The sequence below is a fragment of the Lepidochelys kempii genome, chromosome 3 (assembly GCF_965140285.1).
Source record: "Lepidochelys kempii isolate rLepKem1 chromosome 3, rLepKem1.hap1, whole genome shotgun sequence".
NCBI lineage: Eukaryota > Metazoa > Chordata > Testudines > Cheloniidae > Lepidochelys > Lepidochelys kempii.
This window is the reverse complement of record NC_136382.1, coordinates 109,449,425-109,473,565: the sequence shown is the minus strand read 5'-3', so window position 1 is coordinate 109,473,565 and position 24,141 is coordinate 109,449,425. Positions and strand designations below refer to the sequence as shown.

Here is a 24,141-nt window from a genome sequence, read left to right as displayed (position 1 = left end):
AGGTACACAGAATGAATGTAAAGTAGTGTGGGATGGGTATTTAAGGAAAGTGTACAAATTAATTCTCAATTTTTAAAAAATCATCTTAAGGGAGATTGAGTGAGGATGTTGAACTATTAAATAAAAGTAGACCCAGTGTGAGTTTTACCAAATGTAGCATAGAGTCATATACTTTGTCCTTGTTATAAGATTCTTGGGGAAAATACTCCCACTCAGATAGAAATTCACTGTAAACAACTTTCTTGCTCTTATACTTGAAGTATTTTTGAAGATGCGGTAGCTCTTGGAAGGAGCAAAGTGCACTGTGCAATAACATGACCTTATGTAGCGTTGACATTTTTAGATTTGGAATGTGACATGCTGGAAACTGGGAGCGGTGGGTGGAAGTGGAGCTAAGCTGGAGCCCTGATGGCTGTGTTTGTGTGGAGTACTGTACTGAAACTGAATATTGCTAACTATTTATCTAGCTAAAATCAAGTTGCAGATTGACATGGAGTTATAGTGTAATGCCTTGTGAACTTTTAAGAATTTTCAACAACCTGGGCCAAAACTAAGGAGTCCACGCTGAAATCTGTTAACCCCAAACCACAGCTGCCCAAATTGCATCAGAGACTCCTGATGCTGCAGCAGGTCAGCTTCTCCCACACCTGTGAGTCAGGAAGAATCTATTAAAGGAAGCTTTTATTAGATTCAGTCAGTTGGGAGATAGACAACGTGCAGATGTGGAGGACATTGTGGAAAACAAATTGGAGCCTTCAGCCACACAAATGACAGACATGGAGAATGAGTAAATATCACTGAAAAACAGAAGGACTCCAAGAAAAAAACAATTTGTTTGCACGAGGTAGCTTAATATGATTTTAAACAGTTCACCCTTCCTTCCACTAAAAGTATCGCAGCCCTTGAGCTGGAAACAAGGGGAGATCCAAAATTGAGAAAAGAAATATTGGGATGGTGGGTGTTCCAACTCTGCTGATTTTGCTACTCAGCCCCTCCTAGATCTGAAGACTGAGGAACACTCTGTCTGCATTTTCCTTACAATCTTCTGTCACTGGAACACTCGTGACAACTAGACTGGTGCCTGGCATTTCACCCAACCCAGCTTAGAGTGGATTTACATAACACAGTGGTTAAAATGCTAGTGACCAGTGCTGTCTTGCATACATTCGTGATACTATAGCATTTTCCTTAACATTTCCTGCAATTTCCCGTACTGTTTTTACCAGTAGAACTTCATTGTTGAGAGCAACAGTAGGAAATTTGCTAATGTAGAGAAACCCTATGTGTAACATTTTTACAAGTTTCCATTGAGACTTGACAGACCAACCTAGGATGTCAGTACTTCCATCATAAATAGATCAGATTATTGTGAGAAAAACATTTTATTGCTTGCTTGCTGGGGAAGTAGGCTATGGGGCTTAACTAATTAATGTTTAGAACATGCTTTGAGACCCTTGCATAAAAGGCCCACATGGGCCGGCCAGATCCTGCAGAGAGCTTGTCTGCTGTCAGTTCCCATCAGAGTGAGTGGTATTTGAAAGCACTCAAAGGAATGCTTTCCATCTTGCAGGACTGGACTGATTCAACTCCTGTTTAAACCAGTGAAGGCTCTGGGATTGGGGAGGAGCTGGGGAAAAGCTTCAGCAGCTCCCTGCTGCTGGAGCTTTTTCCTGCCACACTAAGGCCTTGTCTACACACAGTTTTGTTAACAAAAGTCAGGTTTTGTCAATAAAACAGTGGATGTTTACACACGACAAAGCTACTTCTGCCAAAAAAACTTTCCTGCTGTGATGACAAAATAAAACCACCTCAATGAGAGGCATAGAGCTTTTTGCGGCAAAGTTATATCGACAAAGTGTCAGTGTAGACACCGCGCTTAGTTTTGTCACTGTAAATGGCCTCCAGGAGGTATCCCACAATGCCCATCTTGACCACTCTGGTCAGCAGCTCAAACTCCACGGCCCCACATCCAGGTACACAGGCCATCCACCCCTCACCCTTTAAAGGCCTGGGAATTTTGGCAATTCCACTTCCTGTTTGCTTGGCATGGAGAGCTCACACTAAATCTTCCCATTGGCCGGTGACAGCTCCACGCAGTAAATGCTCTCCTGCTTGGACCACACCCAAGTTGTTGGCTCTGCTGGCCTGTAGGGAGAGGAGGCTGTGTAGTCGCAGCTCCATTCCAACTGTAGGAACTTTCATACCTATGGTCAAATTTCTCATGGCTTGTGTGATAAGGGCTACAAATGGGACACGCAGCAGTGCTGTATAATGGTAAAGGAGCTGAGGCAAGCACACCAGAAGGCAAGGGAGGCAAACCGTTGCTCTGGTACTGTGCTGGAAACTTGCTGCTTCTATAAGAAGCTTAACACCATCCTTGGCAGTGATCCCACCGCCAAGAGCCCTGTGGATAGTTTGGTGGAGCTGAAGGTGGCGGACAGTGGATCTAATCCTGAGGACAAAGTTGTGGACAAGGAGCTCCAGTTGGAGGATGATGAGGAGCACACACCTGTATCATTTGGTGGCATGGTGAGTCAGGACCTCGTTTCCACTCTAGAAGGTGTAACCAGTCCTAGCAATCTGTCTCTGGTGTGCATGAGGTAGGAGAGGAGACTCCTGGTAAGTGACCTTTTGGAGTTGATGCTGCTTGGTTATATGAGAGAGAGAGCCTAAGTTCCCTCTAAGCTGCGCAGTCATGCAGGAGGCTATCAAGGGCCACACAGGCAGGGAGAGATGCCTCTCCCCGCAGCCCCGGGCTGCTGCAGTGAGAGAGGGCTGGGGGGAGTCCTCTCTCCCCACCACAGCCTTGGGGCAGCCTGCACACCAAGCCCCCCAGCTCCACCCCAGAGCCCATACCCCCAGCCAGAGTCCTCACCTCCCCATACCCCAATTCTCTGCCCCAGCTCTGAGCCCCCTCCTGCACCCTGAGCCCCACCCCAGAGCCCTCCGTTGGAGCCCTCACCCCCTGCACCCTTACCTTCTGCCCAAGCCCTGAGCCCCCTCCCACACCCCAGAGCCTGCACCCCCAGCCAAATCCCTCACCCCAACTCTCTGCCCCAGATCTGAGCCCCTGCCCACACTCCGAACCCCTCGGCCCCACCCCCGTCACACATCGCCTCCATATTGGTGCACATAAAATTCATTCCACACATAGATATAAAAAATTTGAGGGAACATTTGATAGAGCTGTCCTTTGCTTTGTATATTCTAGAAGTGAGTGAAGGGATAGAAATAGCTGTGTTTGAGTGTGCTCCACTTTCCCCTGAGCAGTTAAGCAATGCGGCAGAACAGTGTGTTAATGCACACTGAGATTTCAGGGGAATCCTCCAGAGAGACCTCTAGGGAACTTTTTTGCAGACACACCCCAATCCTCTGCTGAAGGTTCTTTGGCAGAGCTGCTTTGTTCCATCCCGCATTGTAGGAAACTTTCCCGTGCTACTCGGCAATCGCTTATGCAGGTACAAAAGCGGCACACTGACAAACAGCATAGGCACTGGGTCTGAACCCACATGCATACAGGAGATGCACCTGTGCCATAAAGGCAGTGCCAGCATGTTTTTAATTTGCCAATGGCACATTCCAGGGTCATTCTGCACCTGCTCAGACTATATTGTTGAAGTGCACCTTGCTGCTATCCAGATTTCCTGTGTACGACTTCATGAGCTGTGGGAGTAAGGGATACACTGGGTCTCCCAGGATCACTTCGGGCATTTCAACATCCCCCACTGGAATCTTCTGGTCATGAAAGAAAGTCCCTGCTTGGAGCTTTCTGTACAGGCCAGTATTCCTGAAGATGCATGTGTCACGCACTTTCCCGGACCACCCCACACTGATGTCAGTGAAACACCCAGAGTGATCCACAAGTACCTGCAATACCATAGAGAAGTACCCCCTTCCTAGTGAAGTACTCCATCACAAGGGGGCACGGGGCCAGAATTGGGATATGCGTGCCATCTATCACCCCGCCGCCATTATGGAATCCCATTGCCGCAAAGCCATCCACTATTTCCCGCAGATTGCCAAGAGTCACAGGCCTTCATAGCAGGATGTGATTAATGGCCCTGCACACTTGCGTTAACAGAGCCCCAACAGTCGACTTCCCCACTCCAAACTGATTCGCAACTGAGCGGTAGCAGTCTGGAGTTGCGATGGCCATGCGCTTCTCCACTGAAAGGGCAGCTGTCATTCTGGTGTCCCTGTGCCGCAGGGCTGGGGCAAGCTCCGCACAAAGATCAGGGAAGGTGGCTTTGCGCATCTGAAAGTTCTGTAGCCACTGTTCATCATCTCAGACCTGCATAACGATGCAATTCCTCCACTCTGTGTTTGTTTCACAAGCCCAAAGTGACAGTCCATCATGTTCAGCTGTTCCGTGAATGCCAAAAGTAATCTGATGTTGTTTCTTTCCATGGTACACAGCAAGGCAGGCAGCTCTAATTCCTGTTCAGACTGGAAGGTCATGATATATTGCATGACCATCCACGATGTGTTCATAACAGTGACCGCAACAGTAGAGAGCAGTGCGGGAGCCATCATTTCAGACAGAGATGGCAGGTGCACAGTAAACAGGGGCCATTGAAAATTGGCACGAAATTCAGTCGGAAGCCCATGGAACGCTGGAATGGAAGAACTGCATCATGGGAGGTTGAGCCCATACCCATGATGCACTGCGATCTACTCTGTCTTCCCACAACTCCTAGCTGTAAAAGGTGGCGAGTAGCACAGTGGGATAGCTACCCACAGTGCACTGCTCTCACAATGCCAAGTGTGGATGCACTCTGCCTACAGAAGGGGCTTAGTGTGAACAAGCACAAGCAATGTAATTTTACCAGTTTTTGATTGTCTGCTTAACTTGTGCCGATAAAACTGTGTAATGTAGATAAGGCCTAAAAGACTCCAGCAGAGGGAAAAGAGGGCGTGGGGGGCTCCTTGGTGCCAGAGTTTTTCTCTGACACACGTAGTGACACACCACAGTGTGGACACAGTCTGCTTTGCACTGTCGCATATAGCTACACATACCCTACATGCTGCTGCCAGGCATGTGCAGTGTAGACGTAGTCTTAGTGTGAAGAACTGTACTTTAAACAATTATCTGCAAAGCAGTTCTCAGTACTCTCCCGTTACTTTACTAAGCAGTTTTATATATTCAGAGTGTAAGCCAGGTGCCACCTTAAAATTAGTTCTATAATGCGCTCAAGATCAAGGAGAAAGATAAATTGTTATCCTGAAATATGACTCAATCTGCTTGGAGAAAATCTATGGGGGGAAAAACAGACTGATATCTTCTTAGCTTTGAAGTTTTGCAGATCAGAAATAAGAGGCTGAATTTTGGGTCAAACATTTGTAATACTCTCATGCTATAAAATAGTACCAGCTTGTGAAGATACGAACAGCAACTCGTCTAGCTTGTTCTAATGAACAGGGAGCACTTTGGAGGTGCTAATAGAGCAATTATTTAGGATCCATGGTGTAGGAATGGCATGGAGGAGTGGCATGTCTCATACAGTTGCATCCAAGTGCTTGGGGTTATCAAAGATATCAGAAATAAAATTTTCTTCTTAAATTTAGAGAGCAAGTGAAGTGTTCAGTTCAGATGATGAGCTGCAGCAGGGGTCTGTTGCTGGTAGTAGCTGGGTCATGACTGAGGCAGCTGCTTAATTCAGAGGTGTAGGTGACCTTTCTTATGTATTAAGACGCACCAGAAGAACTGTAATTTTGCAAGTCTAGCTTCAGTCTAGTGAGGAAGTAGAAGCAATCTCCTAGCGCAGTTTCAGCTGTGAAATTTATGTGGTGGTGGTGTTATTATTATTAATTATATTGTAGCACCTAAGAGCCCCAATCATGGGCCAGAACCCCATTGTGCTAGGCGGTGTACAAACATAGAACAAAAAGATCTTACAATTTAGTAAGTGTCCTGAAATATTTTAGATGCACCTTTTCTTGTAGGAAAGAAAAAATCTGAGCAATTAGAGTGCTCTGGGCACATGTAAGCATTTTTGTTTTGCTCGTGTTTTGACTGCAGTGTTTGCAGTTCATTTTTGCTGTATTTTTTGTTTACCATAAGACAGAGTTACAGCGGCCTTCCCTGCTGGTGCTGGTACAGCTCAGAGTGAAAAGAGGAGGCTAATATTAAATGCATCTTGGAGCATAGGATAAGATCAGCAGTGGAAACATGAGTACTGTTAACGATGGTATCTGAGTTTTGTTAATATAGTGTAGTTTTTACTTCAGTCAGGCAGATATCTTATATTTCTCATCTTTTAACCTGAGGATTCCTGTTAAATTGATCTGTTTCACTATAGCTTCTCTCTTATCACATCCTCTCTCCCCTTGTAATAAAAATAATAATAGCCAGGCCTCCTTGTTGGTCTCCTTTTCGGGGCTATGATCTTTCTCAGTGTAACAACAAGATCTATATAAATATTAGTAAATTAAACAAGAGGGGGACTGGGACTGAGGGTAGGATATGTGCTCAACAGATGAAAAAGCAGAATGTTAATTATACAAGACACTTAACTGGTCCTGCCCTTTCACCAAACAATGAGGATGTATGTCATTTATAGGACAAGCCGTGCCTGTGGCCATGTAGTTCTCACAGCCAAACAGGTCTTCTTTGTGGGGGGAAAAAAATTGCATTAGGAGCCAAGCTGCCTGCCTACAGTAACTGTCAATAAAACGTTAATCCTTACCTTTGTGGAGATGATGTGTAGATAGCGCATACTCCATTTGCTTTGGAGATTCTAGACTAGATTCAGAGATGATGTAAATGGTGGTGTACATTATACATCAGTAAGTGGGAGGGAAGTATAAATTGGTGAAAATGACACCATTCAAGGAAAGGAAGGTGAGACTTTAGCAAGAAAAGCAACCAACAGGAGGTTGTAAGAAGGTTTATGATAGAGTAGCCCCTCACCATGTAATATAACTTCATATTGCCTCTTATTGTTTTCTGTTTCAACCTCACTCTTCTGTTCCCAAATGGTGCAAGTTACACCACTTACCCCCAGTTACCCACACCTAAAATATATAACCATTTATGTGTTATGTGACCTCTGATTTTGGCCTTTTATTTTATAGTAACATACACATTTCCAGACTACTTCAGACCCATGTTCCATCTAGTCCAGTATCCTGTCTCTTACTGTGGCCAGTACCAGAAGCTTCAGAGAAAGGTGTGAGAGACCCTGCAGTGGGCAGTTAGGGAATAATCTGTCCCCAGAAAAAGTTTCTTCCCAACGCCCATTAAATAGAGGCCTGGCTTTCACCCTGAAACACAGTATGTACTCTTGGCCATACACTATTTAACATTTTTATCAATAACCTGGAAGAAAACATAACATCATAATTGATAAAGCTTGCAGATGACACTAAGAAGAGGGACTGGTAAATAATGAAGAAAACAGGTCAATGATTCAGAGCGACCTGAATCGGTAAGCTGGGCGCAAGACAGCTAAATGTAAATGTATACATCTGAGAACAAAGAAGGTAGTCCATACTTACAGGATGGAGCCCTCTGTCCTGGGAAGTAGTGGCTCTGAAAAAGACTTGGGGCCATAGGGGATAATCATCTGAATATGACACTGTGGCCAGTGCGATCCTGGGGTTTATAAACAGAGGAATATCGAGTAGGAATAGATACATTTTTTACCTCTGTATTTTGGCACTGGTGCAACCACTGCTGGAATACTATGTTCAGTTCTGGTGCCCACAATTCAAGAAGGATGTTAACAAATTGGAGAGGGTTCAGAGAAGAACCACAAAAATGGTTAAAGGATTGGAAAACATGCCTTAGAGTGTATGTCTACACTACAATTAAAACACCTGCAGCTGGCCAGTGTTGGAGCACTCATGGGGCTTAGGCAATGGGGCCATTAAATTGCGGTGTAGACATTCAGGCTTAGGTTGGAGCCTGGACTCTGGGACCCTATGATGGGGGAGGGTTTATATCACAATTAAACAACCCATAGCCCAAGTCCACTGACACAGGCCAGCCGTGGGTGTTTAATTGCACTGTAGACATTCACACAGTGATAGACTTAAGGAGTTCAATCTATTTTGCATAACAAAGAAAGGGTTTAACAATATCCAATGGCTGGAAGTTGAAGCTAGGTAAATTCAGACTGCAAATAAGGCACTTTTTTAACCATGAGGGTGATTAACCATCGGAACACCTTACCGGAGGTTGTGGTGGATTCTCCGTCATTGGCAATTTTTAAATCAAGATTGGATGTTTTCCTAAAATATATGCTCTAGTTTATACACGAATGATTTGGGGGGAAGTTGTGTTATACAGGAGGTCAGACTAGATGATCACAATGGTCGTTTCTGGATTTATAATCTGTGAGGGAAAAGACCTTGTCAAAAGGGGAAAAAATAACCTAAAATGTTTTTGTCTTATTTATCTTCACCATCTCCCTTTGGGCCAAGTCCTGCTAAGGGAGCAGGGACCTTTCAGTTGGGCCCCTGCACATCCTAGCCGTACTTACCCTCCCTTCTGCAGAGGTCCTGAATACTCTAGCAACCCTAGGGCTGTAAACCTTGTAGATTGTGGGGGAAGTCTGTACCTTCCTTCCTAGCTCCTCCCCCCAGTCCAGGTGAGGAAGATTTCAAGCACAGCTGATACCTCACTTTCAGGGCTATCGGCTGCTCATGTTTTGGGGGTTTACATCTCCCTTTTAGGGACCAGTAAAGCTCACTGTCAGCCATGCAGACCCACCTTACTGCTGTGTAGCCGGGAAGGCTTTGCACGTCAGCACAACCTCCCCAATTTAATCTCTGCACAGCTAGGAGGGGAGTCATGGAAACTGTTGCTTGGCAGAGGGAATACCCCCCACAAGGATTCCACATGCAGTTCACAACTGTGGAGTAGGAATGGGCTGTGAACTGCTGCCTGGAGTTTGCAGCCCACTGGTTCTGTGCCACAGAGCATGTAGGGGGTAGGATTTGTCCCACACTGTACTACCTGAGAAAATGGTTTGTGTGTTTTTAAAATCATAGATTCCTGCACACACACAGTACAGTTAGATTTAAATTTTGTCAATATTCAGTCACGTTATGTTTTCATTTGATTTTATCGTCTGTAAAATGTTCTGTTTCTGTTTCTTTATCTTTAAAAAGATAAAGACCTAAAAGGACTGGCAACCTGTTTCCATTGTCTGTTGTAATTTTTGCTCTGAAAGCTTTACTGAGGCAATAAATTCAAAATCTGGTCACTGTGCCTTCAACATTATAATTTAATAACCAAATTGTGGCTTTGAGTATGTGGCTCCTATTAACTTCATATATATCTACAGCCAGATCATGGCCCCAAGTATTTAAAGACTACTAATAATTATTTTTCATTCATATTTCCTCCTACATAATAATAATATTGTGGTTAATTTCAGATCAGAATTTCATTGGCTGTAGAATAACATCATCATCTAATTTTTCTTGCATCACAATGTTTATCTGTTCTGGTAAAAAAAAAAATAAATCACTATTTATTACCATTTAGTGTTAAGGGAGAAGATAGGAAGGCAAAGCTATGATGATGCACAAACAATGGCATTACCAGATGGAGTTAATCGCATGCATCAAGAAGAGACTATACTTCTACATGTCCCATTGGAATTAATGTTAATCAAATGAACATACTACTTTGTTTTATTTTAAAATATTGACAAAATAAAAATGTAAGGCAAGAATAATCATTTATTTGCATCTTGCTTGTATAATCAATAATGATTTATATTACACACTTCCCCCCCCCCCATTAACTATGAATTCTGTATTTGTGATCAGCTGTACATTTTTGTTTAACCTCAGGTCAGAAATGATTGATGTGAGGTATTTGTATCCACAGAAGAGGAATGAATAATAATGAAACAAAACCCCCATGCAGACATAAGCAAAAAGAGTCCTAAGATTAAGTAGAGCCATAATTGTAGACAAGATCACTTTCCTGCACAGCTCATTTGGAAAAGGTACTTCCAGCAATACTTTTGCCCAAGTACACGTCAAACAATTAGAGATTCTTAAGGGACCTCTCACCTTGACTGACTTATCTTTTTGTTAGTGGTAACAAGACATGAGCATCCAAAAGTGTCATGGTACAGTCAAGTGATGGTGGCTTGACTATCTGGGCTGTATAGCCATTGACAATTTTATAATATGTAGTATGTAAAATTTTCAAAATTCCTGCCACCCACCTATTATGGGTGGAAGGCAGGGGGCTGGAAATCTCAGTGTGACTGATCTGTAACCCTATACACACTGAGCAAAGTCAGCCGGTTTACATCCACTGTAGAAATCATCCATGACTCATACCAACCCTCATATTTCCGGCCATAGGGCAGTTACTTGGCTACAGCTATGTACAGTCAGTTGAGCATACTGCTATTTAGCTTAACAAAGAGAAGGTTAAGGGGTGACTTGATTACAGTCTATAAGTACTTATATGGGAAACAAATATTTGATAGTGGGCTCTTCAGTCTAGAAAAGAAAGGGATAACATGATGGAATGGCTGGAAGTTGGAGCTAGACAAATTCAGACTGGAAATATGGTGTACCTTTTTAACGGTGAGAGTGATTAATCAGTGGAACAATTTACTAAGTGCTGTGGTAGACTCTCCATAGCTCACCATTTTTAAATCAAGGTTGAATGTTCTTCTGAAAGATCTGCTCTGGGAATTATTTTGAGGAAATTCTTTGGCCTGTGTTATACAGGCAGTCTGACAAGATGATCACAATGGTTCCATCTGGCCTTGAAATCTATGAATCCGTGAAAGCTCTTGAGTGCTAATCCCAACTCTAGCCATTATTTGCCTCAATATACCCATGCATAAAATGGGAATAATAGTTAACTTTCTGAAGATTCATTCGTTTGTTTGTATTTTTATAGACCTTTGAAAATCCCCAGTCCTGTAAACAAACCTGAGTATAGTGCTTACTATGCTGAGTAGTTCCATTGGGTCTGACTGTCATTTACACTAAGCAGAGGCAGTGTTCGACCGTTGAGGGCCCTAAACAGGAATATTTTGCCCCCATCACAGTAGTAGTAATAATAATAATAATTAATAAAAAGCTAATGGGGCCTCCTTGAGCTGCTCAGGCCCCTAAGCAATTGCTTAGTTTGCTTATGCCTAGCACCGGCTCTGATACTAAGGCCACTTCACACCACTTCTGCAGTGCAAAGAGATCTTAAGGTGGGAGTGAATTATATTCTAGAGTGGCGTAATGCAGCCTTAGTGTACAGTAGAACCTAAGAGTTACGAACACCTTGGGAATGGAGGCTGTTTGTAACTCTGAAATGTTTGTAACTCTGAACAAACTGTTTTGGTTGTTCTTCCAAAAGTTTACAACTGAGCATTGCCTTAGTACAGCTTTGAAACTTTTCTATGCAGAAGAAAATGCTGCTCTTAACCATCTTAATTTAAATGAAACAAGAACAGAAACAGTTTTTTTTACTTTGTCAATTTTTTTAAACTTTCCCTTTATTTTTTATTAGTTTACCTTTAACACAGTACTGTATTGTATTTGCTTTTTTCTTTTCTTTTGGTCTCTGAGGCTGCCTGATTGCGGACTTCTGATTCCAAATGAGATGCGTGGTTGACAGATCAATGAGTAACTATGGTGTTCATAACTCTGAGGTTCTAATGTAAATGAGACTTGAGACCATTGTGTTGCAGGATTGGCCATTCACTGGTCTACTGCATGTGATTATGTCCTCTTCTAGTAACTAATCCTAGTGAGTATTTGGCCTTCTACTTTCTCACAGGTAAAAAGAACAGCAGTACTAACATGGCTGCTACTCTGAAACCTGTCACAGGTAAAGACTTCTTTAATTCAAGTGATAGTGGGCTTGGTGCTTACGGTCCAGGTTTTGATCCCCCCTCCTCCACTTGAAACAGTGTGATGAAATATTTTTGTAAAATGGCCATGCTACAGTGGTTAAATGTGCCTTTGCTTGGTGAGCAAAAGGGAAGTATTGTTTCAAATGCAGAGTTATGTTTTTCTGAATCTATTTAGTGCTCTAATTGATTATCCATTGGGAACTTTTGATAAAGAGCTGTTGGCTATTTCCTGTGAGATGTAAAGAGTATAAATCCCCTGTATGTTTTCTATGCTGTCTTGTCACATATTAGTTCTTCAGCCAGGCTTTCAGTGCTCTAAGTGAAAAGCAGCAACTTTAAGAACTGTATTTTTTTTCCCTTTAGCATAGCTCATGTTCTCAAGTTAAATTTAGAAAGAGGAAGCTATTTTGCATAAAGGTAGGATTGTTTTTAAAACCAGTAAAGTTGGTGTTAGACTTGCCAAATAGACACACAAGGTCATATGTGGTGAGTAGTCCTGGCTATTTTTAGGCTTTGTATTTGGCTCATTTATTTATTTTATTTATATTTAGTGACACCTTCAGTGTACATTCAGTTACGTTCAAACTGCTTCCTGAGTTTGTATGAAACTTGCAATTATAGGAGGAGTAGAGCTTGTCAGGTGTTGTCATTTATTATGCATTGCAAATGGCTAATTTCAAGGAGGAGGAACAAAGCTTAATAAAAAAGACAAGCATTCTCTTAATAATTTGCCCTTTGCAGCAACAGACCCTTATCTGATCACCCACGCTCATCTGGCTGCTGACGCTGTTCCTGCTTCATCTGCAAGAGCTATTTTTACACCTTTTGTGTCTTTTGAGGAACCAATTGGGCATGCTGGCTTGCAGTGATTCACCATCTCCAAGTGAACAGGGTGTCCTAAAATGTTGCAAATGGGGTGGGGGTGGAGGGTCTATCTAAATAAGCAAGCTAATTAGTTCTTTTAGGTGTTCTGAGTGCTAAAACACAACAGCAGGGCCTAATTAAAATAGGGTATGTGCTTTTTGTTGGCAACACAGTGACTCTCTCCCAAAAAAATATTAATTAATTAGTATTTGTACAGAGTTCTGAAGATACAAAGCACTATATATGTGCTATTCCTGGTTCTGCCACTGACCTGCTGTGTCATATTAGGCCATATTGGGTCTGTGCCTCAATTTCCCTGTTCTAAAGTGGGAAGGATGATATTTACTTTCATTTGTAAAGCACTGTGAGGTCTGTGGATCAAAAGCATTATATAAGAAGTAAGGGGAAGATCCTAAGCTGGTGTAAATCAGCTTAGCTTGACTGAGTACAATGGATGTTGCCCTAGAGTGTTCCCTAGAGACACAGAGCTATAAACAGTGCCTACCATGTACCCAGAAGCCTGGAGCTTAGATGCATGTGGGACCAGGCATTTGGGTACATTTCCAATAGATTGCTGACTGTCCAGGAGGGTGGGAGGGGTTGGGCTAGGTTATAACAGAGAACTGTTCATTTTCCCGTGCAACTGAATTCTGTGTTTCCTCTAAAAAATGGCACGCACATTAATTGTTAATGTTCTGTTTTTGTCTGGTGTAGTTTAGAAATCCACTTAACTTCAAACAGTAAAATACTGTATTTACCTGGTTTCATACCTTGAAAGGCCTATATATTTTTACAAAATGTCTAGATTGTTCCTCTCAAATGAGGAGTACCAGTTGCAGTAGACCATACACAGCTGATTATTATACATGCTGGCTTGCAGCAATTCATGCATCAGGATATCCTAAAATGTTGCTATAATGATATATACCAGGGTGGCCAAACTGCACCGCATGTGTCTCTTTTACAGCTAAAGTGCAGCTCCCGGAGACCCCTGCCCCATTCTCGACCTACCAGACTGGGCGGGGACTGGGGGGGAGAAGGGGAGCTTGCGGCTTCTGACCTGCTCCAGAGTGGTGGGGTTGGGGCTTCTGCCAGAGATGACTGGTTCCTGCTGAGAGTGGGGGGCACAATTTAAAGGTCTGGCCAAAGGTTGACTGTGTTGTGTGAAAAAATACTTCCTTTTGATTGACTTAAACCTGCTGCCTATTAATTTCATTTGGTGAGCCTTAGTTCTTCTGTTATGAGAAGGAGTAAATAACACTTCCTTATTTACTTTCTCCACACCAGTCATGATTTTATAGATCTCAGTGATATCCCCCCCTTAGTTGTTTCTTTTCTAAGTTGAAAAGTCTCAGTCTTATTAATCTCTCCTCATATGGCAACCGTTCCATACCCCTGGTCATTTTTTGTTATCCTTTGCTGAACCTTTTCCAGTTTCAGTACATCTTTTTTGAGATGAGGTGTCCACATCTGCACGCAGTATTCAAGATGTGGGCATACCATGGATTTATATAGAGGCTATATGATATTTTCTGTCTTATTATCTATCCCTTTCTTAATGGTTCCCAACATTCTGTTCACTTTTTTGACTGCTGCTGCACACTGAGTGGATGTTTTCATAGAACTATCCACAATGACTCCAAGATCTCTTTCTTCAATGGTAACAGCTAATTTAGATCCCATCATTTTATATGTATAGTTGGGATTATGTTTTCCAATGTGCATTACTTTGCATTTATCAATACTGAATTTCATCTGCCATTTTGTTGCCCAGTCACCGAGTTTTGTGAGATCCTTTTGAAGCTCTTCGCACATGAGAGAGAGAATGCTTCCTGCCACCTCAGACCCTTGGCCTTGTCCACTGCCCCATCTCCAGCTGTGGCCATCACTTCAGAGAAAGGAGGCCAAAAAAAACACAGTATACATTTGAGAGGAAAAGTAGGGGGAGTAAATTCCCTTCCCGGCTCCTGCAGGTGACCATGGAAACAACAGAAAAACTCAGTGGGAACAGGATTGGTTCCAAGTGTGCAAATGATCTTGTTATTATACACAGTGAGCTCAGGATTTAGTAAACAACCCTAAGATTTAAAATAAGATTGTACACAATGATTGGTATATGTGAAAAAGTGAATGGAGGACCAGATTCTGCAAACATTTATTCACAGGTGTAGTTCGTACTCATGAGATGAGTTCTGTTGAAGTCAGTAGGTCAAGTTAGATAAGTAAGTGTTTGTAGGATCAGGCATCGGTACTTTAGTGTGAAATGTGAATTGCTTATTTTGATACATGATATGAGAGGAGGCATAGCTGTTTTTAAATTACACAATTATCTTTGCTAATGGATAATTTTTAGTTCAAAAAAATCTCACTTCCATTAAAATACAGCAATTATCTCTGTATAAAAAAATTGAAAATGTGATTTCACTTAATATATTTCTATATATTTTTTTCTTTTGGAAAGTGAAAACCTATCATTTTGCTGTAAAAATATGCTATATTTCCATAAATAAATTGTAAAAATCTTTTGGGTAAAATTTGGGAATACTCACTGTTTTACAAGATACTTGTTTTTACCAAGATACAAAAATTGTTTTCCCCAATAGAAATATTGAAACTTCACCTTCACAAATTTACAATTTTTTTGGTGAAAATTAACAACTATTTTAGTATTTACATGAGAAATTTAGAGATATGAAAATCTGTAATATTCATAAATCCATTCTGTTAACATTATCAGTCTAAACTCTTTTTAATTAAGATATTGGTTGCCCTCTTTAATGTATATCAAGTGTGGGTAATTTAGAGAACGACTATATATTGTTTATACACTAACATTTTGGGTTTCCTTTCTTTTGAGCTTCAGAATTGCCACTACATTCATGCATTTATTTCATCTGTCACTTCAAAAGTGCAAAATTTCTCTCAGATTAACAGATTTCTCTGCATTTAGGTTTTTTCTTTCCCTAATTCAGGGGTGGGAAAACTTTTTGGCCCAAGGGCCACATCACGGTTGCGAAACTGTATGGAGAGCTGTGTAGGGAAGGCTGTGCCTCCTGTGACAGGTTCGGGCCAGATGGCTACAGGAAAGCGATAGAAGGCAGATATATTAGCCCCAGATTAAGCAGGTCCCTTTTCCCTGGGTAAGGTAACAGGGGCAGTTCCAGAACAATCAGGAACTTGCTTGAACCAATTAAGGCAGGCAGGCTAATTAGGACACCTGGAGCCAATTAAGAAGCTGCTAGAACCAATTAAAACAGGCAGGCTAATCAGGGCACCTGGTTTAAAAAGGACCTCACTTCAGTCAATGAGGGGCATGCAAGGAGCAGGGAGTGAGAAGGTGTGCTGCTGGAGGACTGAGGAGTACAAACACTATCTGGCATCAGGAGGAAGGTCCTGTGGTGAGGATAAAGAAGGTGTTGGGAGGAGGCCATGGGGAAGTAGCCCAGGGAGTTGCAGCTGTCACACAACTGTTACACGAAACACTGTAGACAGCTGTGATCCACAGGGCCCTGGGCTGGAACCCGGATTAGAGGGTGGGCCCGGGTTCCGCCCATCCCACTCCCTCCTAGGATATAAGAGGAGTTGACCTGAACTGTGGGTCCCACCAGAGGGAAAGGTCCCTGGTCTGTCCCCCAACCCACCAGGTGGATCAGCAGAGACTGTGGGGATTGTTCTCCTTCCTTTTCTCCATGCTGGCCAGTGATGAGGTTAGCTGAGTGAATGGCAGGTTTGAGCCACGAGCAAGGGCTGTCGTGAATCTCTGAGGCAAGTAAATCTGCCAATAAGTGCAGGACCCACCAAGGCAGAGGAGGAACTTTGTCACGCTCCCCAAACAGCCTGGCCCCTATCCCCTATCTGCCCCCTCCCACTTCCCACCCCCTGACTGCCCCTCTCAGAACTCCACACCCATCCAACCTCTCCTACTCCTTGTCTCCTGACTGCCCCCTCCCAGGACTCCTGCCCCTAACTGCCCCCCGGGACCCTCCCCCATCCACCTCCACCCCATCCCCTGACTGCCCCGACCCCTATCCACACGCACACTCCCAGACAGGCCCCATGGGACTCCCACGCTTGCTCCACGTCCCATGACTGCCCCCCGGGACCCACTGCCCCTTGTCCAACCCCTCCCCCCACCCCCTTATCATGCTGCTCAGAGCAGCAGGAGCTCGTAGCCCTGCCGAAGCCAGCTGTGCTGCCCAGCAGGAGTGGCGGGCCAGAGTGCTGGCGACGTGGTGCTCTGAGACTGAGGGAGAGGGGGACAGCGGGGGAGGGACTGGGGGCTAGCCTCCCCGGCCGGGAGCTCAGGAGCCGGGCAGGATGGTCCCGCGGGCCGGATGTGGCCCACGAGCTGTAGTTTGCCCACTTCTGCCCCAATCTCATGTACTTTTTCCAACTCTTCTGAGTACACAGAATCATAGAATATCAGGGTTGGAAGAGACCTCAGGAGGTCATCTAGTCCAACCCCCTGCTCAAAGCAGGACCGATCCCCAACTCAATCATCTCAGCCAGGGCTTTGTCAAGCCTGACCTTAAAAACCTCTAAGGATGGAGGTTCCACCACCTCCCTAGGTAACCCATTCCAGTGCTTCACCACCCTCCTAGTGAAATAGTGTTTCCTAATATCCAACCTAAACCTCCCCCACTGCAACTTGAGACCATTAGTCCTTGTTCTGTCATCTGCTACCATTGAGAACAGTCTAGAGTTACATATAGTGGAATACTCCCTAGTCCCTATTTTCCACAAGTTTGAGTTATCCAATATTATTAGGATTTGTGGTGTTATAAAAATCCCACCAATGACTCATGTCTATTAAATCTGCAGTTGTTCCAACAGAACTTTTTAAAGTGCACATGGGCAATTATTGATGTTTTACCCGTCAATTTTCATGCTTTAACTTATTCTCAGTGGAAATAAGTAGCCATGGGAGAAGTTTAACAGTTTACACAGTTCTCTCATTTAGCTTCATATCTGCATAATCCCAGTTTTTCTGCTATGTATACAGATAGATTCAATATGTCCTTTTTGGAACATGGTCAACCAGGACAGTTAAGTGCAGAATTATCTGACATGCTGAAATACTTCAGGGAAATTGTTGCAGAGTGGTCTGCATGGCTAGGTTAAGTAATCAGATGCAAAATATATACCCCTTCTTTTAAAAGCAATGTGATCAGAAAGATCAATGAGCTGTTAATTGACTGACAAGGTTGTATGTACTGCAGGCTGTTTCGCCATCTCTCTGATAGCAGTTATTTGTTCAATTCAAGGAGAAGAACTGTGGTTAGTTTGGGAACTTTTACCAATAAAGGAAGTGTTTAAGATGAATTTGGCTCATATGTAGCTTTTTTTTTTTTTTTTTTTTTTTTTGAACAATCATCCTGTGGAAATAAGTCTGTGTTCAGTTGGACTCTGGCAACGTGTAAGCTTTTTTTATACATATTTTCCATCCGGTAGTAATGTGTACATTATGTGTGATGCTGGGGCAGGAAATAGTGATGTACTTTGAGTGAGCAATCCTTGTCATTATAGTGAAAAGGTCAATGGTAAAGCAGGTCTGCTGTAGTATGACTTCTTAAAATACCCTCAACTTAAGTTTAAAGGGTATTTTTTTGTTTTTCTTTTAGCCAGAGAGAGTGGCAGCTGTACTTTTAAAATTATATTTATGATATTTAATTTAGCAAGAATTGTGTGTTTGGCTGCAGCTGGGCTGTGAGCATCTATAAGCAAGCCAGGATCCTAACAACCACCAAAAATCTACATCTCCCTGCAACCAAGCAACTCAAGATTTAGCACAATGTGCTGTTCGCTTTTTCTTTGTGAACATTCTGGAGGTGGTGGATTCATTTACTTCCAGATCACAGCAGTTAATTTCAAACTGTTATTTGTTACAATTTAAAGCTAAATAAGGACCAGATTCTGCTCTGAGTTACACAGTGTAAACTGGAGTTACCTCGATGGATTTAATGTTAATAGCTTCAGATTCACGGTAGTGTGAGTTAGGGCAGAATTTGGCCCTTAACTTAAGATGCCATTGAAGTAATTTGGCTCTTTCTCTAGAAGTTTTCAAATAAATCCTCATGCTTGTGTCCACAGCCCCTTGAAGTCAATGGAAAGACTTCTGTGGACTTAAACGGGCTTTGGATCAGGCCCACAGAATGGATATAAACCACCTCTCACTGCCATGGCAATATGGCTTATCCATAATTTGGAGGGATCACATCCAAGACAGACAGAGAGTAATTCCTTCTCTATGCCCATTTATCCCTTGGCCTTTATATCTTTATACTGAAACTTCCAACAAGGGTGCATAGTGCTGCAAGTTGAGATGGATTTTCTGAAATTGAAACCTGTCTACTGAGGTCTAAACTGAGACCAACTTATTGTGTATATATACATATCTGTTCTCAGGTAATCCTATCTTTTAATCAGCACTGACTTCAGTGGCTTAGAGGTAAAAGGCTGTAATTTCTTAGGGCCTGATCCAACACACATTGAACTAAATAGGGGCCTCTTCATCTACTTTAATGGGATTTGGACTGTTCCCTAATCATCTGAGCCATTCAGCATCCTCTGTTTAGTCATTTGTGATATAATTCCTTGAGGACAACAAGGCTAAAATGAGCTGGGCAAAACCTAATTAGAAACAAAATAATCAATTTTAGAAATATTAACAGAAGTGTACAGCTATTCAGCTTTCAGCCTGAAAGCTTCCAAAATGTTATGCAAAATGTGAGGCAAATTTTAATAACAGTATCTAAATGGGGTGGGATCCGAGTTACCCAGGAAAGAATTTTCAGTAGTGTCTGGCTGGTGAATCTTGCCCATATGCTCAGGGTTTAGCTGATCGCCATATTTGGGGTTGGGAAGGAATTTTCCTCCAGGGCAGATTGGAAGAGGCCCTGGAGGTTTTTCGCCTTCCTCTGTAGCATGGGGCACAGGTCACTTGCTGGAGGATTCTCTGCTCCTTGAAGTCTTTAAACCACGATTTGAGGACTTCAATAGATCAGACATGGGTGAGGTTTTTTGCAGGAGTGGGTGGGTGAGATTCTGTGGCCTGCGTTGTGCAGGAGGTCAGACTAGATGATCATAATGGTCCCTTCTGACCTTAGTGTCTATGAATCTATGAAAATATATGGAGTGTGCCTGTTAGGAAGTTAGATGATATGCCAATGCTGCTTTTACAAATACAAAATCTGGCCTCAGAAGCCATAAATTACTGTGCACACAAAACTGCATACTCAAATAATTGTGAATGAAATCCTGGAACCAGCACGCAGTCCTGGGATTCCAGAAGCTCCTAAGTATTTCAGAGTTGGTGTTTCAATCTCTATGACCATGATATTGTAATTGGATCTGCTAGTGAAGCCCCCTAAGCTTATGACTTCCTTGGGAATCCCCACAGGCACAAGTACGTGCCCACATTGATCAGACTGAAAGACTGGGCTCTAAGATTCTCCCCTCTGGCAGCTGTAATGCAGGTATGTTTGTTTAATAACAAACAATCAAATATATATTTTGTTAGCATCTTCAATAAAGCAATGTTTATTTTGTACATGCATGAAAATGCTAAAATATTATGAAATGAGATTTTATGAAACCTTGTGAAGACTAGCCCAGCTCATTTTAACTTACAAATGTTTTCAGTGTTCTTAATATTTCATTGCATTTCAAAGCAACAATGCTGTGGAATGCCTCTAATGCAATGGCTAGCTTTGGAGAACGTCAAATGAATTCAGTAAAATAAGATAAAATACAGAAATCAAATTGACTGTGGTGGAATTAAACAAATGAATAAATTGGGATAGTGTCTTCTAGGGTGAAAAGATAACTACGGTACTCAAAAATAGTCAAATACAAGAGATGGTAGATTAAAGAGAATATGGTTACTTCAGTTAAACTGGGCTACTTTCTTTAAATTGTATGTGCAAAAGGATTCTATGCTGTTCCTTCAGAACTGCAGCAAAGGCACAAACATTCTTCTATTGTAAAATAATACAAAACTTTGCCAAGTGCAGGTGACGAGCACAAGTATTTGCATGCATAGCCAGAATCATTCAAATTGTCAGATAGGATGCCAGCTACAAAACCACAATCAGAAGAGTCTCCTAACCCAAGAATGTTGGAAATATAAAGGGGTAAATGTTTTCACAAAGCTCAGATATCTGGGCATCTTCTCCATTGTGTTCTTAATAAATCTAGGTCGAAGACTGGAGAAATGGAATTCCCCTTGTGATTAGATTATCATGCAAGGCGCATAAGAAATTTGTAAATGATGGTCTTCTTTGTTTTGGTTTGCTTTTCTGTGTGTAAATGTAGAGCTCATGAAAGGTGCCTTACTGACAACCCCAGAGACAGAATTCATGTGTTTATCCAGATACAGACAATTCTACAACTTCCACAAACTGGACCCCTAATGCACCTCAACTCTAAGGTACAGGTGTGAGAAGAACAGGCTCCTTGCCCATTCAGTTCTTGAATTCATAGGCTGCCGATTAGTGCCAATTGTTGAGCCCACTTTTTCAGATCTGACTTAGCTCTGATTTTGTCTTAATTAGTAAGGACTTCAGGTTCAGCTTTTATTGTGGCATGTTAGTATAGGGACTCTTGTCAACTGGGATCTGGAATATAACCACCAAACTCATCATGGGCCACCTAAAGCCATCATATGGTAACAATATTCAATCAACAAATGGCTGTTAATGTGGGTATTATTGGCAGAGCAGAGGGAATTGGGGGAAGGAAAGTTATGCCAAAAGTATTCTATTACTATTCGCTGCCAGGGATCAAATCCTGAGGTAGATCTTCACTTATGATCAGATCCTCAGTTGCAGACCATACTCAGCTCAAAGAAGGCCTTTGTGGTGCTCCGTTACTTCTGAGGCTGGTTGGCAGAAACTAGAGCAACCTAAGGACCCTGCCAATGCCCCCTGTATAAATACAAGGGCCCTGTAGCAGCCAGTACAGCAGCTCTATGCTAAGTATTGCCCTAAGAGTAGAAATTCTCCAGGGGCCAGTTACAGTGGTTTTAGTGCAGCTTTATGCTGGCAGAGCAACACACACAAAAAAAGCCTTAATATTGAGCAGGGTCTAACACTTACTCCGGAGTCAGTAAGAGTTTTTCTGTGTCAGGAACTCAGGATTTCACCTGAAATACATAAACTTGCAATTTGTTCATTTACAAGGATTGTAATATGAACTACAAGCTGGGAAGCACTGAGAACTGTGATTTACCAAATTTTCTTTTAATGCTTTCCAGTACAGCCACTTAATAACTTGCTCTAGTTATGACATTTCAGGTGCTCCATAGTCAAATGAATACTTGTGCCTTGTATATAGCAGACCAGGGGCATCCTAGAAAAAGGAGTTAGAGGGAATAATGCTCCCTTAAAAATGCTAACCTCTTGATTTGACAAAAATACAGTTCCCAGTTTCTCAATAATCTTTTCATGATCGACATTTTCAATGATGTAAAATGAAATGAGAAGATAGTGCACTAATGTGGTTTGGTGGCTTGGCTGTATTTCCACATTATGATAGAAAAACCTGGGGTTGGTCCACTTCCAGAGAGGACCTCACAATTTAAGGCAAATGATACGCTCTAGTTAGCTTGCAGTACAGTTCTTGATCATTGTAGGTGGGCTCATCTCAATAATTCCAATGGGAGCAAAGTCCTGCTAAAGGTATTAAAGAAAACACGCATCATTATTATCCGTTCTTTAGCTTGAAATATTGGTAGTTTCTGCATGTTAGATAATATACTTCTCTATGCAGAGCAGTATAAATAAGGTATTTGTCGTAGAAGTCTCTTGCTGATTTGACTTGGCACATCAGTGCTCAACATGGAAGTTGAGGCAAAGGGTTTGCACATGAAAATATGAAAAGTAGGTTTCAAAATATGTTCGTAAAGTACTAGGCCTTTCCATTTAGGTTAATAACACATAGTTTAAAGTATGAAAAACAAATTGTTAACTGTGCTAGCTGTGGTCATATTTAAAAGTTGTTGCTAATGTGTGTCTAGAATTGTTTTTCTAATAAAAATGAAAAGGGATATTTTTTTTCTGAGAACCATGCTAGCTGAACTAAACTACAGATAATCCTCCTAATTAGACTACAGCACAGTTTTAGAGCATGGGTGAAAGAATTTTGTAAATTATTCTGAGAATAATTTGGATCTCAGACTAACTTGGATTTTTAACATGGGTCTCCCTATCTACATCGGAAAATCTCTTAAAACTGTGCTAACAACATTCTTTATTCAAATACGGTTGTTGCTATGATGGTTCCAGCCACAGTCTGGACACTGAGAGTTATCAGGCTCAGGCCTCCAACTCTCCAGGGGAAGCTTCTTGCTCATCACCAGGGGACGGCCAAGTGGATTTATCAAGCACTGCTTTACACAATAGGAAGTTACCATATTTCTCTTTCCAGTGCCAGTTATATATTTCAAGACTTTCTCCTAACTGCATTTGTTTCTTCACAGGAATATTCAAGACAGTCATGCGTATTAGATGTCTAGAAGATGCAGGTAACATTTTTATTATGGAAAACAAAATTACATCTCTTCCTATCCTGTTCCCACTTTCCTACTCTTTGCCAGTTTTTTTTCAACTCAAGTGCAGTCCTTCAGCCACAGAAATATAATGCATTCCGTCAGCTTCTACCCTTCATCTTCCATCTGTTGTGGAATCCTGGCTCCCTTTTTCCTTAGCCCTGTTTCATCCTGGAAATATACTATGTTCTGATAATATGACAGCAGAGATCCTGCATTTTTCTTCCAATTCAAGCACTCTGCTTGGATGCATAAATCAGGCCCCAGAGCTTTACTTATTTACAAACAGAACTGTGGAAACCAATTGTACTTAAGCGTATCAAGTGCTGAAACCTGGTTAGATACTGTACAGAACTAAACTACTTTCAAATATGACATGCTTAAGTGTCATAAATGTAGTTTTTAAACTCCTGCTGTCCTCAATAATTCTTCTCTAGCAATATACTCTGATTAAAATGTTACACTGTAGACTTGAAGATGAAGAGGTGAATTGATAGGGCTAGTGTTTTAGCTTATATTTTAAATGCTTTTACAAAAAAAATTGTGTGTAATGTATTTAATTATTTACTGCTGACTTTAAAAATACTGTAAAAAGCAGTCATCTACATTTTCTTGTGCAAGGCAATTATGTGATCTAGTGATGAGAGCAGGTTACTGAGAGTTAGGACTCCTTTCATAAAGACAACGAGGAGTTCGGTGGCACCTTAATGACTAACCGATTTATTTGGGCATAAGTGTTCATGGAGTGAAAATTACAGATACAGGCATAAATATATACTGGCACATGAAGAGAGGGGAGTTACCTTACAAGTGGAGAACCAATGTTGAAGGCCAATTTAGTCTGGGTGGATGTGGTCCACTCCCAATAATTGATGAGGAGGTGTCAATACCAAGAGAGGG

General features: G+C 42.0%; 1 protein-coding gene across 4 annotated transcripts in view; it reads left to right on the top strand.

Moving 5' to 3' along the window:
• The window catches only part of HIVEP2 (HIVEP zinc finger 2), a 151,366-nt gene that overhangs the window by 101,444 nt on the left and 25,781 nt on the right, over positions 1-24,141 (top strand). For all 4 annotated transcript variants that reach the window (XM_073337492.2, XM_073337495.2, XM_073337493.2 and 1 more), the window contains one exon: positions 23,173-23,217. The gene's annotated coding sequence lies outside the window, so the exon portion shown is untranslated. The remainder of the gene's footprint in view (positions 1-23,172; positions 23,218-24,141) is intronic.